Consider the following 18,590-nt stretch of genomic DNA (forward strand, 5'->3'; position numbering starts at 1 on the left):
CAGGCCTACAATGGGCTGAAGCTTGCAGCAATCTCTGCCAAAATTCGTAAGACGGTAAACACAGGAGTAGAATGAGGTCATTTGGCTCACTGAGTCTGCTCGCCATTCAGTCATAGCTAATCTGACTTTTTAGTTCTATTCTCTTGCCTTCTCACCCCTTCACCAGTCAAGAAGCTATCTTGGCCTCAAATACTCCCAATGGCTTGTCCTCCACAGCTCTTTGTGACAACAGCTTCATCACCCTCTGGTTAAACAAGTTCTTCTTCATCTCAGTTCTGAAGATACATCTCTTTATTTTGAGGCTGTGTCATTGGACCTACACTCTTTAGGTCTAACATACTCTCCACATCCACTCTATCCAGGCCTTCCAGCATCTGGAAGGTTTTAAGCAGACCCCCCCCCCCAACAATCTTAGTAATACTTTCAAAGATGAGCCTAGAGCTATCAAATTCCCTTCAAATGTGAAGACTTCCATTCCCAGGATAATTCCTGTGAACCTCCCCTTAACCCTCTCAAGGGCCACCACAATCTTCCTTAGATATAGGGTGCAAAATTGCTCACAATATTCCACTTGAGGGCTGACCAATGCCTTATAAAACCTCAGTAATACATCCTTCCTCATATGTTCTAGTCCTTTCAAAAAGAATGCCAATATTGCATTTGCTTTCCTTGTCACTTCCTCAACCTGCAGTTAATCTGAACGTGGACTCTCAGATCTATTTACACCTTCAATTCCTGAATTCACTCTCCATTTAGAAAATGCTCTGCACATCTCGACACTGTGTTCCATCTGCTCTGCCAACGTGCCCAAGTTATTCTGCAGAATCCCTGCCTCAGTACCTCTCCCTACTCAATGGCAAAGGCCACAGTTTTATCTTCTTTTCTTAGTATGTCAAGTGTCTCCTTGGTCAGGGAACGTGCAGAGACAGCAGGAGGCAAGCGAACGTCGGTAACCTCCAAGCTGCTGGAAATCTAGAGCAATGCACACACTGGAAGAGCTCAGCAAGTCAGGCGGCATCTATGGACGGCAATAAGCAGTCGACGCTATGGGCCGAGACCCTTCATCAGGGCAGGCAACGCACCACGGGCCAACAGTTGGGAAGCAAAATAATTTTAATTGTTTGCGTTCTAGCCAGCAGGATTGCTTTGAATGAGATCTTCCGGTACTGTATTCTATGAGAGAAAAGCACCTTTGAACACCATACAGTACATTGCATTTAACCTAATTATCTGCTTTCCACAAAAGTAAACTGCAGCATTCTGATAGTGTAGTTTGTGATGCACTTTTACAAATTCAATGAATAAAATGTATTTTGGAATAATAATAGTTTTGGGCTGGGCCTCACTCAGAACTCCGAGGTGAGATCAAGAGTGTTGTAGGTGCTGTCGGTCAGTGGATCTGAGTAGAATAGGTCAGACCCAGGCAGTGTTAATCCGCCCATCACTCTGGGGCTGGGTCCATCTCCCAGCCTGGGACAATTACCAGTCTTAGAACTAAATTTGTACTGATGGCTTCAGTGATAGGCTCCTTGCACACACCAGTGTAGACAGCAGATGGTCCGGATTTCACTGGGCAGTTGTTTAGAGCAGTCACTGTAGGGTGATTCCATCCAACTATGTAGTCCTCTCCCATACTCCATGTCATAAAGCATGACCCTCTTGCATATACGTGATGTTGTTTGGGAGTTTGATCAACCTGTCCTCTGCCCCTTCACTGTCACTTGAAGAACGTGATGCTGAGGCTTTATAAGGCATTGGTCAGACTGCACTTGGAGTATTGTGAGCAGTTTTGGGCCCCTTATCTAAGAAAAGATGTGTTGGGAGTGGGAGAGGGTCCATCCAGAGGAGGTTCAGAAGAATGATCCCGGGAATGAAAGGGTTAATGCATGAGTAGTGTTTGAAGGCCGTGGGGCTGTACTCGCTGGAGTTTAAAAGAAAGAATGGGGGGGTGAGGCGGAAGAATCTCATTAAAACCCATCTAATATTGAAAGGCCTGGATAGAGAGAGGATGTTTCCTATAGCGGAGGAGTCTAGGACCAGCGGTCACAGCCTCAGAATAGAGTGACATCCATTTAGAACAGAGGCGAGGAGGAATTTCTTTTGCCAGAGGACAGTGAGTTGCCACAGGTGATTATGGAGGCCAAGTCACTGAGTATATTTAAAGTGGAGGTTGATAGCTTCTTGATTAGCAAGGGTGCCAAAGATTACAGGGAGAAGGCAGAAGTTGAGAAGGCAGGATTGAGAAGGATAATATATCAGCCATGACGGATAAGCAGAACAGACTTGATGGGCTGAATGGCCTAATTCTGTTCCTATATCTTATGGTGTTAAAGATAAAGATTAGCTTTGTTTGTCACAAGTACATCAAAACTTATGCATGCGATGCATCAAGTGAAATCAGTAAGGATTGTGCTGGGTACTGCAACTCTCGTACGTCTTTGGACTGTGGGAGGAGACCGGTTCACCCAGACGAAACACGGGTACAAGCAGCGGTGCGAATTGAATCCTGGACAGTGATCACTGACACTACGAAGTGACTCGCTCACGGTTACGCACCGTGTCGTGTGGCTGACGGTCAGTGAGGACGATGGGCTTTAGGGACTGGTTCTGTGCTGTATCTCTATTAAGTGAAGTAAAAATGTCCTCTCTGCGTGTCCAGCAACTGCCTTTGATCCCACGCACACCAGGGACAATTTACAGCAGCAAGCCTGTGTGCCTTTGGGACATGGGAAGAAACTGGAGCCCCCAGAGTAAGGTCATGCAGCCACGGGAGGGATGTGCAAACTCAGCTCTGACAGCATTCTTACAGACCACGTTAGGGAACTGAAACTCCAGAACATTCGGGATGATTGACAGGTCATACAGAGAGTTAGTTATACCAAAGGTCAGGAGACGGGTCGATTGGGTGATTGTCAGGAGGGGAAAGGGGATAGGCAGCCACTGCAGAGTAATCCTGTAGTCGTTCCTCTCAACAACAGGTATATCCCTTTGGATACTGTGGTGGGGGGGATGACTTAACAGAGGAAGGCCACAGCGCTCAGGTCTTTGGCACTGAGTCATCTCTGTCCTAAAGGGACGTCCCTCTATTTCGAGTGTGTGCACGCTGGTCTAGACTTCCCCACTGTAGGAAACATCCTCTCCACATCCACTCTATCTGGGCCTTCGATAGGTTTCAGTGAGATCCCCCTCTTTCTTTTGTGTTAGGAAAATTTCCTAAATCAATATGTAGAAGTCCCAAACAGAGAGACTATGATAATGGATCTCCTATTCAGACCTAGACAGGGCAGGTGACAGGAGTGTGAGTAGGGGAACACTTTGGATCTTGTGATCACAATTCCATTAGTTTCAAGATAATAATACCATAAGACAATAAGACATAGGAGCAGAATTAAGCCATTCAGCCCATTGAGTATGTTCCTCCATTCTATCATAGTTAATTTATTATCCCTCTCAACCCCATTCTCCCTCCTTTGCCTCGTAACCCTTGACGCCCTGACTAATCAACCTTCACTTTAAATATATCCAATAATTTGGCCTCCACAGTTGTCCATTGCATTACATTTCAGAAATTCATCACCCTCTGGTTAAAGAAATTCCTCCTCATCTCTGTCCTAAAGGGACGTCCCTCTATTTCGAGTGTGTGCACGCTGGTCTAGACTTCCCCACTGTAGGAAACATCCTCTCCACATCCACTCTATCTGGGCCTTCGATAGGTTTCAGTGAGATCCCCCTCTTTCTTTTAAGCTCCATTGAGTACAGGCCCAGAGCCATAAAAAGCTTCTCATATTTAAATCTTTCATTCCTTGTATTCGTCTTCCTTACCACCAACTCAACCTGCAAGTTAACCTTTAGGGAATCCTGCACAAGTACTCACAAGTCCCTTTGTACCTCTGATTTCTGAATTTGTTCTCCACTTAAGAAATAGTCTACGCCTTTCTACCTTCTACCAAAGTGCATGACCATACACTTCCCTACACTATATTCCATCTGCCACTTCTTTGCCCATTCTCGTCATCTGTCTAAATTCTCCTGCAGACTCCCTACTTCCTCAACGCCACCTCCACCTTTTTTCGGATCATCTGAAAACTTGGCCACAAAGCCATTAATTCCATCATTCAAATCATTGACATATAACATGAAAAGAAGTGGTCCCAACACCAACCCCTGTAGAACACCACTAGTCACCAGCAGCCAACCAGAATAGGTCCCCTTTATTTCCACTTTTTGCCTCATTTCAGTCAGCAAATTTTCTATCCATGCTATTATCTTTCATGTAATACCATGGGCTCTTGGAGATAATTACAGAGAAGGATAAGTTTAGTCCTGGGATTGAGGTTCTAAATTGCAAAAAGTCTAAATTAGATGGCATCTGAAAGAATCTATCAAGTGTGGATTGGGATAGGTTGTTTTCTGGCAAAGGGCTGCTAGGTAACTAGGAGGCCTTGAAACATGAGAGAGCAGAGTTTGTATGTTCCTGTCAGAATAAGAGGCAAGGCTAAGAGGTTTAGGGGACCTTGGTTTTCAAGAGATTGCGAAGATCTGGTTAAGAAGAAGGAGTGCGTAGCAGGTATGATGCACTTGAGGAGTATAAATGAAAGAGAACACTTAAGAGGGAAATCAGGAGAGATAAAAGAAGGTATGAGCTTGCTCTAGCAGGCAAGGTGAAGGAGAATCCAAAGGGCTTCTACAGATGTGCTAGAAATAGAAGGCTAGCAAGGGACAAAATTGATCTACTTGAAGATCAGCATTGACATCTATGCACAGAGCTGAAACAGTTGGGGGAGATCTTAATTAGATTTTTTTTTGCCTTGGTGATACAAGGGCTGTCTACATGCATTTTAAATGCTGGACTCAGAGGATTGAGCAGTTTCTATGGGGAGGGGGTGCAGGGAGGGGAGAAATTGTGGACATTTCATACCAGAAGTCTACAATTCCTTTCCCCCCACAAATGCTGCCCAGCCCCCTGAGGTCCTCCACCAGATTGTTTGTCCAGATTCCAACATCTGCGGTCTCTTGTGTCTCCTAAAAGTTGTGACAGTCTTTACCTCCACAACAGGCCAAGGATAACAGTTTGCTAAAGAGCCATTCTTTCCCTGCATCTATTTCTAACTATTGAGCCATAGAGGTGTACACTACGGATCCAGGCTATTCGTCCTGCAACATCCCTTCCGTCCACAATATCTGCAGCAATCCCATTTGCTCCCATTAGGTCTATAGTCAAAGTTCAAAGTGCTGTATATCTACAGAAGCCTGAAGGCACACACTCAGCGATTCAGAAACAGCTTCTTCCCCTCTGCCATCCAATTCCTGAATGGACGTTGAACCCATGAACACCACCTCAATACTTTCTATTTCTATTTTTGCACTACTTACTTAATTTAACTATTTAATACATACACACACACACACACACAGACACACACAGACACACAGAGACACACACACATACACACACACACACACACACACACACACAGACACACAGAGACACACACACACACAGACACACAGACACACAGACACATACACACACACACAGACACACACACACACACACACACATATACTGAAATCCTATTATTATGTACATAGACAACAAATTTCATGACATATGCCAATGATATTAAACCTGATTCTGATTCAGTACCACATACAACATTGAGATTAATTTTCTTGCAGGCATTCACAGTAGAACACAGAGGTACAATGGAATCAATGAAGAACTACACACCATAAAGACTGACAAACAACCAGTGTGTAAACTCTATCCTAATACAAATGAAACTGATGACCAAAGGTCTTAATAAAGGAAGCAAGGAGAATTTATTTTAAGGTCTTTGGGAATTAGACTCCAGGATGAAATCTGCTCTCCCCAAAGATACTGCTGACTTGGAGTCCTGATGAAGGTTTTCAGCCTGAAGTATCAACTCTCTATTCCTCTCCATAGATGCTGCCCGACCTGCTGAGTTCCTGCAGCATTTTGTGTGTGTTGCGCTGGATTTCCAGCATCTGCTGAATCTCTTGTGTAATTTATTGACCGCTGTTTTCTTTTGTTGCTGACACATGGGGAGGTTGGGTAACCACACCAGTAAATGAAACAGAGGTGTTATGTTTCCTGTTGCCCTGACTAGAGTTTAGATCGCAGCGTTGCCAGCCTGCTGAGCGGATCTTTCAGGGGATTGACACAGAAGCTTGTGAAGTGCCTGTGAGGTGAGTCCATTTAACTCCTGTCTCACTGCACTCTGTTTAGTGAAGGTCAAAACTAGGACACAGGGAGGGCTACTGAAGCCACTGCAATAGACCAGCTCACTGTACGTAGAATGAGTAGCAGACTCCTATAGAAATCACTTTTGAAGATGAAAAGATGACCCACAAAATGGAAAAAATAATAGCAGGTCTGTTATATTAACAGTAGCAGTATAGAGTGAAAATTTAAACCTAAACCAATTTGCGTTAGGTGACTGAATCTTGCAAAGTGTTTTGATTTGTTGGTAGTGGGAAACAGATGAGATTATTATAGAGTGTGGAGAAGGATCAAGTGCTGACAGTTTGTTCTAGAAATAAATGGTTACTGGGGAATTATCTTCATTCTTGAGCAAACTTGCATTGTGCACTTTTTCCTGAAACACTCCATATGGCTTGCCACATCGGGTCCCAGTTTAACCTAAGCGCTGATTTACAGTTTAACCACCGAGACTGTGGCTGAAATAAATCACTACTTTCTTACTTTCTATATTCCAGAAACATTGTTTTTCAATCTACGTAGGGCATTGACTGGTCGGTAGAAAATATAGTTGTGTTTTTTTTTACTGGTTTATGCTTGTCCTCAGTTTTGGTCTGAAATCCTATGTGTTAGTATTTGCTATGAACCATCTCAGTGGGCATGTTCTGCAATTTCATTGTCGGAGGATCGAACTCTAAAACAGAGCTAATTTATGCACAGTTCTGAATTATTATATCTTCACTGCAGCCTTAGACAATACGGAGGTGGAGGAGGGATTAGCTTAGAGGAATTAAAGGCTCAAAGCTTTTCAGGGAGGGGGTTTCTCACCTTTAGACCAGAGCAGTTAAAATAAAGCCCCAAATGGGAAGGAGGATAAATAGGGATCAGAACTGGAGGGCTTCAGAGATATCGGTAAAGAAAGTTTTTGATACATTGGCTTTCATCAATCAGAGCATTGAGTTGTAATGTTATTTTGATGTAAAAGACCTTGGTGAGGCCAAATCTGGAGCATTGTGTGCAATTCTGGTCACCTACCTATAGGAAAGATTTAGATTATGAGAACACTCAGTCCTCTTCTATTGTCATTTAGAAATGCATACACGCATTAAGAAATGATACAATGTTTCTCTGGAGTGATATCACAGAAAACAGGACAGACCAAAGACTAACACTGACAGAACCACATAATTATAACATAGTGTATAATTTGATGAAGAACAGACCATGGGCACAGTAAAAAAAAAGTCTCAGAGTCCTGAGTTGATCGACTCCCAAATCCCCGATAGCAGGCGGCAAAAGGGAGAAACTCCCTGCCATAAACCTCCAGGCACCGTCAACTTGCCGATACCTTGGAAGCAGCTGACACTGAGTCCATCCATCCGAAAACTTCGAGCTTCCGACCAGCCTCTCCGATACAGCCTCCCGAGCGCCTTCGACCTCTCCCCGGCAACTGAAACACGCAAAGCCGAGGATTTCGGGGACTTCAGCTCCGGAAATTCAGGTTACCACACAGTAGCAGCGACAGTGAAGCGGGCATTTCAGAAGTTTTCCAGATGTTCCACTTTGCTCTCACGTCTGTCTCCATCAAATCAGAATTGTGCATGGTCCCCGACTTGACAGATAACAGACATCATCACCGAAGTGGCTGCGCCACTTTCAATAAAATTGAAAGGGTACAGAGAAAGCTTATGAATATGTGGTTGGGACTTGAAGACCTGAGTTACAGGGACAGGTGGAATGCTGTAGGTCATTTTTTTTCTGCAGTTCATAGAAGAATGACGGGAGATTTGATCGAGATATACAAAATGATGAGGGGTATCGATAGGGTAAATGCAAGCAGGCTTTTTCCAATGTGGACCGGTGAGACCTAAACTCAAGGTCATAGGTTAAAGGTGAAAGATGAAATATTTAAGGAGAACTTGAGAGTGAAGGTCTTCACTCAGAGGATGTTGTGAGTGTGGAATGAGCTTCCATCAGAAGTGGTGAATGCAGGTTCAGCTGCAATATCTAAGAGAAATTTGGAAAAGTACATAGATGGGAGGGTACGGAGAACTGTGATCCAAGTGCTGGTCAATGGGAGTAGGCAAAATAACCGTTCGGCATGGACAAGATGGCTGAAGGACCCGCTTCTGAGCTGCAGTGCTCTGCAACGCTATCTATGTTGGAAGGTGGCAGGGAAGAGGGTACAGAAGGGTTTGAGCATAAGGATGAGAATATTAAAGGTGTGGTGTGACGTAATTGGGAGGCAGTGAGGTCAGGGAGCGCAAAGGCTGACGGAGGAATCGTAAGTCTTTGAGACATGCTGTGTGCAGGTTGGCTTGGACAGAGGGGCAGACTTGGTGGAATTAAGATAGTGTAGAAGCAAGTGGCAGCACATCAGGCAACATCTAAGAGGCAAAGTTTGGGGTTGGGGTCCTACACTAGGACTTACACTGTTAGCTAAATGCACAATTACCAAGGCACCAGGTGTAAACAGCAGACCTAGAGACTGTAAAGGCAAAGATAAAGTCTTTAGGTTGGGCCAGGAGATGGTAACAGAGTGGATATCATACTGGATCCTCAGCTTCAGGGTTCAAGATTCAATTTAATGTACCACATACTGTATACATTGAAACATACAATGGAAGGCATCATTTGTGTTAGCAACCAATGCACCTGAGGATGTGCTGGAGGCACCCCGCAAGTGTCACCACACATTCCAGCACCGACATAGCATGTTCACAGTGCTTAGTGAAATAACACAGAATGCAACAAAACAGAATACACCAAGCAACAAAACAACAGCAGTGAAACAAGCCTCATTCCTCCCTCCCACCACACACACACACAGCCTTCTAAGCCCAGGACAGGTCTCCAGTTTCTAGTGGACTTGGACTTCTACATCCCCAGTAGATACACAGAGATCCATAGACTCGGGGCTCTGGCCAATGGGACTTGACTTCCGGACTCATGTTTCGTCCTTTGGGCGTTGATTCTCGGCAATAACCCTAAGGACCCAGCAATGACTGAATGCTAGGTCTCGAACGTGAATGAAAAAGCTTAAGGTCAAACTGAAGGTCAATGTTGCAAGTAGCACAGTTGAAAGTTACTCTAAGACTTACTAGAAGCCAGAGGATTTCTGATCATGATTCAATATTTATAATGGGTGAGTTATGAGGAACTACTGAAAAGTATTAAACTTTCCAGTCAAGAAAGAATGAATCTCCTTTTGTTCGTTTATCTGAATATTAAAAGCTAGCAACAGAAAAAAACTGCCTATCATCTTCCCCTGGAGTCCCCTCCTCCTTCCTTTTCTCCTATGGTCCACTCTCTTCTCCAATCAGATTCTTTCCTCTGCAGTACTGTATCTTTTCCACCACCTGACTTCGCCGATCACCTTCCTTCCCCTCCAGTATCTTTTTATCCTGGTGTCTTTCCCCTTCCTTTCCAGTCCTGAATAAAGGTCGTGGCCCAGAATGCTGACTGTTTATTCATTTCCATGGATGCTACCTGACCTGCTGAGTTCCACTAGCATTCTGTATGTGTTCCTCTGGATTTGATTCAGCATTCTGCCTGTGTTGCTCTGGATTTGATTCAGCATTCTGCCTGTGTTGCTCTGGATTTGCTCCAGCATTCTGTATGTGTTTCTTTGGATTTGATTCAGCATTCTGCATGTGTTGCTCTGGATTTGATTCAGCATTCTGCCTGTGTTGCTCTGGATTTGATTAAGCATTCTGCCTGTGTTGCTCTGGATTTACTCCAGCATTCTGTATGTGTTGCTCTGGATTTACCCAAGAATTCCGTATGTGTTTCTTTGGATTTGATTCAGCATTCTGAATGTGTTGCTCTGGATTTGATTCAGCATTCTGCCTGTGTTCCTCTGGATTTGATTCTGCATTCTGTATGTGTTCCTCTGGATTTGATTCGGCATTCTGTATGTGTTCCTTTGGATTTACTCCAGCATTCTGTATGTGTTCCTCTGGATTTGATTCCACATTCTGTATGTGTTGCTCTGTATTTGATTCAGCATTCTGCCTGTGTTCCTCTGGATTTACCCCAGCATTCTATATGTGTTCATCTGGATTTGATTCAGCATTCTGTATGTGTTCCTCTGGATTTGATTCAGCATTCTGCCTGTGTTCCTCTGGATTTACCCCAGCATTCTGTATGTGTTCCTCTGGATTTGATTCAGCATTCTGTATGTGTTCCTCTGGATTTACCCCAGCATTCTGTATGTGTTCCTCTGGATTTGATTTAGCATTCTGCCTGTGTTCCTCTGGATTTACTCCAGCATTCTGTATGTGTTCCTCTGGATTTGATTCCACATTCTGTATGTGTTCCTCTGGATTTGCTCCAGCATTCTGTATGTGTTCCTCTGGATTTGATTTAGCATTCTGCCTGTGTTGCTCTGGATTTGATTCAGCATTCTGCCTGCGTTGCTCTGGATTTGATTCAGCATTCTGCCGGTGTTGCTCTGGATTTACCCCAGCATTCTGTACGTGTTCCTCTGGATTTATCCTAGCATTCTGCATGCGTTCTTCTGGATTTGATTCCGCATTCTGCATGTGTTCCTCTGGATTTACTCCAGCATTCTGTATGTGTTCCTCTGGATTTGCTCCAGCATTCTGTATGTGTTCCTCTGGATTTGATTCAGCATTCTGTATGTGTTCCTCTGGATTTGATTCATCATTCTGTATGTGTTGCTCTGGATTTGATTCAGCATTCTGCCTGTGTTCATCTCGATTTACCCCAGCATTCTATATGTGTTCATCTGGATTTGATTCTGCTTTCTGTATGTGTTCCTCTGGATTTGATTCTGCATTCTGCCTGTGTTCCTCTGGATTTACCCCAGCATTCTGTATGTGTTCCTCTGGATTTGATTCCGCATTCTGCCTGTGTTCCTCTGGATTTACCCCAGCATTCTGTATGTGTTCCTCTGGATTTGATTTAGCGTTCTGCCTGTGTTCCTCTGGATTTACCCCAGCATTCTGTATGTGTTGCTCTGGATTTGATTCCACATTCTGTATGTGTTGCTCTGGATGTGATTTAGCATTCTGCCTGTGTTCCTCTGGATTTACCCCAGCATTCTGTATGTGTTCCTCTGGATTTGATTCTGCATTCTGCCTGTGTTCCTCTGGATTTACCCCAGCATTCTGTATGTGTTGCTCTGGATTTGATACAGCATTCTGCCTGTGTTGCTCTGGATATGATTCAGCATTCTGCCTGTGTTCCTCTGGATTTACCCCGGCATTCTGTACATGTTTCTCTGGATTTACCCTAGCATTCTGCATGCGTTCCTCTGGATTTGATTCCGCATTCTGCATGTGTTCCTTTGGATTTACTCCAGCATTCTGTATGTGTTGCTCTGGATTTGCTCCAGCATTCTGTATGTGTTCCTCTGGATTTGAATCCACATTCTGTATGTGTTCCCCTGGATATGATTCAGCATTCTGCCTGTGTTCCTCTGGATTTACCCCAGCATTCTGTATGTGTTCCTCTGGATTTGATTCCGCATTTTGTATGTGTTCCTTTGGATTTACTCCAGCATTCTGTATGTGTTGCTCTGGATTTGCTCCAGCATTCTGTATGCGTTCCTCTGGATTTGATTCCGCATTCTGTATGTGTTCCTCTGGATTTGATTCCGCATTCTGTATGTGTTCCTCTGGATTTGATTCCGCATTCTGTATGTGTTCCTCTGGATTTGATTCAGCATTCTGCCTGTGTTCCTCTGGATTTACCCCAGCATTCTATGTGTGTTCATCTGGATTTGATTCCGCATTCTGTATGTGTTCCTCTGGATTTGATTCAGCATTCTGTATGTGTTCCTCTGGATTTACCCCAGCATTCTGTATGTGCTCCTCTGGATTTGATTCAGCATTCTGTATGTGTTCCTCTGGATTTACCCCAGCATTCTGTATGTGTTCCTCTGGATTTGATTCAGCATTCTGCCTGTGTTCCTCTGGATTTACTCCAGCATTCTGTATGTGTTCCTCTGGATTTGATTCAGCATTCTGCCTGTGTTGCTCTGGATTTACCCCAGCATTCTGTATCTGTTGCTCTGGATTTGCTCCAGCATTCTGTATGTGATCCTCTGGATGTGATTTAGCATTCTGCCCATGTTGCTCTGGATTTGATTCAGCATTCTGCCTGTGTTGCTCTGGATTTACAGCAGCATTCAGTATGTGTTCCTCTGGATTTACTCCAGCATTCTGTATGTCTTGCTCTGGATTTGATTCAGCATTCTGCCTGTGTTGCTCTGGATTTACCCCAGCATTCTGTATCTGTTGCTCTGGATTTGCTCCAGCATTCTGTATGTGATCCTCTGGATGTGATTTAGCATTCTGCCTGTGTTGCTCTGGATTTGATTCAGCATTCTGCCTGTGTTGCTCTGGATTTACCCCAGCATTCTGTATGTGTTTCTCTGGATTTGATTCAGCATTCTGTATGTGCTGTTCTGGATTTCCAGCATCTGCAGGCTTTCTCTTGTTTCGGATTTAACCAAAAGATATGGTATTTAAGAAAATGGATATAGGAATATGTACCAAAAAATGGTTTAAAAAAGTGATTTTGGAATGTTACCAGAAATAACATGTATTGTACGTTTGAAATAACCATCCAAACAAGGTCATAATGCAAAGACACAAACTTTGGCTATGTTCAAAGTGCAATGAGGTGGTACGTTGCGGTATGTTTTATTGCTTGGGAATGGGTCGGACTTGGTGAATACAGTAGGTTTTTAATTTGCCGACTGATTGGAAGGTGAAGCACATTCAAGATTCCCAGCTTGAAGCGCGTGGGCTCTGGAATATGCGTTGGAAAACTCAACAACTCAGTCTCTGGAGGAGGAAGGATTTGTGGAAATACACTTCCAGTTGTAAAGATAAATGTAGAGCAGAACAAGGGAACCTGAAGAAGCAAGGCTCTTGGTTACGTGGCATCCAAACCAATGTACACACTGCATGTCTCAAAAGCATATGGTTAAACATCTTACCTAAAGATTATCTTCAGCATCAATTGCAACCACATTTTGAGATAACACAAATATCATCGACTAAATACTCCTGTTGTCTTTATTAAATATTCCTCTCACCATGTTGCGGAAACTGTAATAGGTGTACTAAGCTGTGGTGAAAAATCATGCAAGTCCTTGCAGATGCTGGAAGTCTACAATAAGAACAGAAAATGTTGGAAAAAATTGGTGTCACTTGATTTCCCCATCTGAATCAGTCATCCATCTATGATATTGTCCTAGCTTGGTTGCTCTTCCCCATTCTTCTCTCTGGGAATGAAGGACATGCTTTCCCTAACCTGCTGGATTTGCCCCCTCTGCATTTTGCAATTTCTATTTTCTTTTGTCTACATTCTCACTCTCTATCTGCTCCCACTCGCTCATTTATCACACAGCTTTTTTTTCACATCTTATCCTCATGTCACCCCAATTTTACCCTCAGGTAGACATCCACCCATTCCCATTCTCCCTGTAGCTTAACAAGGTCCCCTGTCTTCTTCCCAGTTCCTCCCAGTCTTTGACCAGAAATGTTCAACCTGATTCCCGTTCTTTTTTAGGAGAAGTGATTGTATTTTATGTGAGGTCTAATTACATCTGGGAGTCCCACATTGCAGGTCATGAAGTCTTAGGGTCAAATAATATAGAAACAGGTGCTTTGGCCAGCATCTCCTCACTGACAATCACTGTATACATGCATGAACCATAATTCTCATCACCTCCCCCTGATTCTAGCACTGAGCTACACCCCAGTGGCAATTTAAAGCGGCTAAATAAGCCCACCAACCTGCATACCCTTGGTACGAGGAAGGAAACTGACGAACTTATCAGTTGTTTGTTTGTGTGGGAGCTATATTGTTAGTCAACGCTCTCTCGCTTTACAACGTTATATCTTCTCAGAAGTACTTACCTTCCGACTTAAAGAGACTGATAAGCTTTATTTGTCACATATGCGTCAAAACGTTGAAACAATACAGTGAGATACGTCATTTGCGCCAATGACCAATGCAGTCTGAGGATGTGCTGGGGGGCAGCCCGCAAGTGTTGCCATGCCTCCGGCATCAACACAGCATGCTCATATCTCACTAACCCTAACCGTATCACTTTGGAAACTGGAGCACCCAGAAGAAACGGATGCAGCCACATGGAGAACGTACCGCATTGATTGTCACTCAGGGACTTGCGCTGATCTTTGTGACCGTATGCGCTGTTGTAACTATATGTGTTGTGTGCTGTGTATAACTGCATGTGTTGTGTTTAGCACGTTGGCCCCAGAGGAATACTGTTTCATTTAGACGTTACATGTGTGTGGTTGAAGGACAGTGAAACTGGAACTTGATCCTGAACTTGTACAAACTCCTTACACGCTGCGGTAGGAATTGAACCTGCAAAGTGTTATGCGAACTGGTATTGTGCTGTGCACTTATTGCAGGGCATCCCCTGAGCAAGAGAGAATTCCTACACTTAATTGTGGTTTAAAGCTATTTGCATTTTTAATAGTCAGCCAAATCTTACTAGGGGCTTCAGAATTCAGAGCAACACAACACAAAGCAATAACACAGAATACTACTGAAGACACGCTACTCTGGTGTGTAAGTACTGTATTGGTATTCCAAAAGCAAAATACTGCAGTTACTGGGAATCTGAAATAAAAATAGACTCCACCAAATCTGTTCACCACTGCAACACACATCCGTGGGGAGGGATGGGGGAGACGAATGGACAAGGGAGTTGCGTAGGGAGCGATCCCTGCGGAAAGCAGAGAGGGGGGGAGGGAAAGATGTGCTCTGTTCACCACTGCCATTGCTTAAGCTCTGAAAATGTAAAGTCTTCATTCTTGCTTTCAAATTTAACTTCTTTCTTTTGTTGTTAATTCTCTGAGTCACAAGCTATTCTGACTTGAAAATATATCACTATTCCTTTATCATTGCAAACACCTAACCAATAACAATTTGAGAGTATCATCTTTAGGTTTTTGTTCATTAAAATGGGTTACTCTATGTCAAAAATATTCTAAAAATTTAAAGTCTTCATCCTTGTTTTTACAGGTGCCATTTTATTACGTGCACCTATTCGTTAATACAAGTTTCTAACCAGCCAATCATGTGGCAGCAACTCAATGCATCAAAGCATGCAGGCATGGTCAAGAGGTTCAGTTGTCATTCACACCGAACATCAGAATAGGGAGGAAATGTGATCTAAGTGACTTTGACCATGGAATGATAGTTGGTGCAAAATGGAGGGCTTAGGTATCTCAGAAACTGCTGATCTCCTGGGATTTTCACACACAACAGTCTAGAGTTTACAGAGAACGGTGAAGAAGCAAAAGACGTCCAGTCAGCAGCAGTTCAGTGGGTGAAAATGCCTTGTTAATGAGCGAGGTCAGAGGTGAATGGCCAGACTGGTTCAAACTGGCAGGAAGGTGACAGTAACTCAAATAAACACGCGTTACAATAGTGGTGTGTAGGAGAGCATCTCTGAACGCACAACATGTTGAACCTTGAGGTACCTAATAAAGTAACCACTGAGCTTATGTTCCTCCAAAGCTGAAACCTCCAGGTCTGGGCAGTGTTCTATGGCGTCAGTGAGAAGAGGATAATAAACGTCAAAGCTTCAGGTTGTTGACTTTCACTGCAGGATCAGAATTTAAGCTGTCAATAACTATTCCCAATTTTAACAGACATTCTTCAGCTTGAAACACTTGATGATCGACCACTGAGTACTTCCAGCACAAGGGGTTAGTCCCTGCTAACAGTGCCATTTGAAATACTTTAGATGCCTTAAATGCTTTGAAATTAAAACACTGTTAACACAGCTCTCAACTCAAAAACCACAACATAACATGTCATCGGAAAATTCAAACAACTGCCCTTTAGATGTTGTTTGGCCAAACCACCTTTGCTGACTTCTTGATCGTCAGTCACATCATTGTATAAATATTACATGCAAAATTTTAAGTTTTTCTCATGTTTAGCTTTTCATCTGCTACAGTTTTTCTGGTTTTCTGTGAATGTCTGAATCAGGAAGTCAAGACATTTCTGGAGCTTATGATCTTGAGCTTTATAAAGCAAAATTATTTGTTATGATTATAATCAAATGGCAAAGATCCACTTCTATCATCTATTTTATAAAATTTCCTGTTCAAACATTGAAAATTAAGCCTTTCACCAGAGGGGAAATGAAAACTATTATCCTTGGAAGTGTTTGCTCGTTAATAGGTTGATTTATTAATAACTTTCAAATCCAGCAGGATAAGTATCTGAAGAGAAATTGAGAAATTATAGATCTAGGGCTGAGTAATGGAACCACATGGATGACTATTCTAATTGGCAGATGTCACTAAACTTTCTGATTATATGGCCAGATACACTTGTGAAAGTTACTCTGTGACTATAGAAGCCGGGAATGAGGAGAATCATAGCTTACTTGACAGCAGTAACAAACAGCAACTCCTAAAGGCAACTGCCAAGACGTGTTGGAAGTTTTTAATGATTTATCTGCTGGATGTGTCAAACATTGGGACCAGAGAAGTTTGTTTTACAAGAACTTCATCTTGGGGATGGAAATAAAAATATAAACCTGCAGATGCTAGAAATCTGAAACAAAAATGTGCCCACCTTTGATCACATCAACAAGGAGCACTGCTTCAGGAAAGCAGCATGCACCATTAAGGACCCCCATCATCCAGGCCATGCTCGCTTCTCACTACTACCATCGGGCAGGAGGTTCAGGAGCCTTACTTCCCACACCACCAGCTTTGGAAATAGTTATTGCCCTTCAACCATCAGGCTCCTGATCTAGCCTGGATAACGTCACTCAGCTCAGCACTGAATGATTCCTCAACTTATGGACTCACTTGCAAGGACTCTATGCTTATGTTTTCAATATTATTTTTATTTACAGTATTTATTTATTATTATAATTTTTTTGTATTTGCATAGTTTGTCTTCTTTTGTACATTGGTCATTTATTCGTCTTGGTTTTTGTGTAGCTTTTCATTGATTCCATTATATTTCTTTGTATCTACTGTGAATGGCCACAAGAATATCCAAACTTTGATAATTAATTTACTTTGAACTCTGAGCTTTAAAAACTGAAAATGCTGGGAACATTCAGCAGGTCATGAGGCGTCTATGAAAAGAGTAGCAGATGTAATGTTGCACCTTGGAGGCTCTTTTTCACCCTGAAACATTAACTCTGCTTCTCTCTCCACAGCCTGATCAACTGAGTATTCTTCTTTGCTCATTGAATGAGTGTTGGAGGAAAGACACTTGGTTTAGTCCCACTTTGTCGAATTTTCCAGCGCCTTGTAGCCTGACAAAAATCATTATCTTCAAATGCAGCCTTTTGGAGGCAGGTCCCAGTGATTCAGGCATATTGTTATAGAATTGTACAAGATGGGAACAAGCTATTTGGCCCAACTCACCCATGCTGACTAGTGACTCTTTTCTATATTAATTCCATCTCCCAAACAAGAAGAATTTAAAATGCAATTCAAGGGATTCTGCAGATGCTGAAAATCCAGGGTAACACACACAGAATTCTGGAGGAACTCAGCAGGTCAGGTATCATCTGTAGAGAGGAATAAACAGTCGATAGTTCATGCAGTAAAGTACAGGCCCTTCAACCCATAATGTTGTGTTGACCTTTTAACCTAATTTAACTCTTCCCCTTATACTTTCCTCCAATCACTTTAAAATTATGCACCCTCCATTCCCAGTTCCACCCTGGGGAAAAAGTTTCTGGCTATCCATTTGATCTGTGCTTATTATCATCTTGTAAACTTCTATCAAGTCACCTCTCATCCTCCTTCTTTCCAAAGAGAAGAGCCCTAGCTCACTCAACCTTTCCTGGGAAGACATGTTCTCTAATCCAGGCAGCATCCTGGTAAATTCTCCTCTGCACCCTCTCTAAAGTTTAAACATCCTTCCTATAATGAGGCAACCAGAATGGAACACAATATTTCCAGTGCAGTCTAACCAGAGTTGTGCTGACCTGCAACATTACCTCACGGCTCTTAAACTCAATCCACCGACTAATGAAAGGCAATACATCATATGACTTCTTAACTATCCAATCAACTTACGCAGCAACTTTGAGGAATCTATGGACGTGTACCCCAAAATCTCTTTGCTCCTTCAAATCCCTCTGTTGCGAACTGAGAAATTAAAATTGTTATAGAACAGAGAAATCTACAGCACATTACAGGTCCTTTGACCCACAATGTTGTGCCGACCATGTAACCTACTCTAGAAACTGTCTAGAATTTCCCTACTGCATAACCCTCTATTTTTCTAAGCTTCGTGTACCTGTCTAAGAGTCTCTTAAAAGACCCTATTGTATCCGCCTCTACCACCATCATTGACAGTGCGTTCCGTGCAC

The 18,590-nt window shown here is 42.9% G+C and overlaps 1 protein-coding gene across 2 annotated transcripts in view; it reads left to right on the forward strand.

The window, feature by feature from the left end:
- Positions 1-6,140: 6,140 nt before the first annotated feature.
- ccr6a (chemokine (C-C motif) receptor 6a) overlaps positions 6,141-18,590 on the forward strand; it is a 59,155-nt gene continuing 46,705 nt past the window's right edge. For both annotated transcript variants that reach the window (XM_063055185.1, XM_063055186.1), the window contains exon 1: positions 6,141-6,210. The gene's annotated coding sequence lies outside the window, so the exon portion shown is untranslated. The remainder of the gene's footprint in view (positions 6,211-18,590) is intronic.

The sequence above is a fragment of the Mobula hypostoma genome, chromosome 8 (genome assembly GCF_963921235.1).
Source record: "Mobula hypostoma chromosome 8, sMobHyp1.1, whole genome shotgun sequence".
Classification (NCBI taxonomy): Eukaryota; Metazoa; Chordata; class Chondrichthyes; order Myliobatiformes; family Myliobatidae; genus Mobula; species Mobula hypostoma.